The following is an 865-nucleotide window of genomic DNA, read 5'->3' on the forward strand; positions in this document are numbered from 1 at the left end:
TAAATTGCAGCGGGGCAACAGGCAATCGTCTCCCTTGGCATCAGATCTGCGCTGATCCACTCTCATGGCCAAAGGCTTTGCGTGTGTAATTCTGTTCTCCTGCACTCTGGGCACGTGACACTGTGAGCGGGGGGGCATCCCCACATCCAGACACGTTAAACACCATTAAAACTCTAGACTCTAGAATAAAGATACATACCAGCAGCATCCACAGGTGTTCTATGTCATGCATTAATCCAGAATTATAGTCATTTCTAAATTCTCAGTACAACTTAAACCACGCGTTTTTCTGCTGCCAAGCCAAATGACCAGTTGCCTCTTAGTGTGTGTGTGTGTGTGTATGTGTGTGGGTGTGACGGACAGATCTCACAGAGAGAAACTCCACATGAAGCCTCAGATCGTCTCCACACCACAAGTTTACGTCACTAACCTTTCGTTGATCACTGTACAACCTTTATTTAAACTGATAATGAAAATATTATGCAACTTTTTTTAATATAACCTTTTGAGTTTTTTACTGTATTGAGTTGCAGGCGGGCCCCTGTCTGTTTTCTTTATTACATATTCTTCATTATGTATTTATTTTCAATAAAATCTCCAAACTCAAGTTTTTTGTGTCTGGCGTAGTGTTTAAAGAGTTTATGCAAATGCTGCGTGTGCGCGTGTGTGCGTGTGCGTGTGCGCGTGCGCGTGTGCGTGCGCGTGCGTGTGTGTGTGTGTGTGTTGCGTGTGTTGCTTCCACACACCAATTAACCTTGAATACATTTGACACGGTTCCATCAGAAGTGCACTGCACAGTGGGGGTGTAGGTCCTCCATGGATGGGAGCTCCGCCCTGGGGGGGTGCTGAGCAGCCTGACCTCTAC

Source organism: Etheostoma spectabile, chromosome 15 (assembly GCF_008692095.1).
Source record: "Etheostoma spectabile isolate EspeVRDwgs_2016 chromosome 15, UIUC_Espe_1.0, whole genome shotgun sequence".
NCBI classification, from domain to species: Eukaryota; Metazoa; Chordata; class Actinopteri; order Perciformes; family Percidae; genus Etheostoma; species Etheostoma spectabile.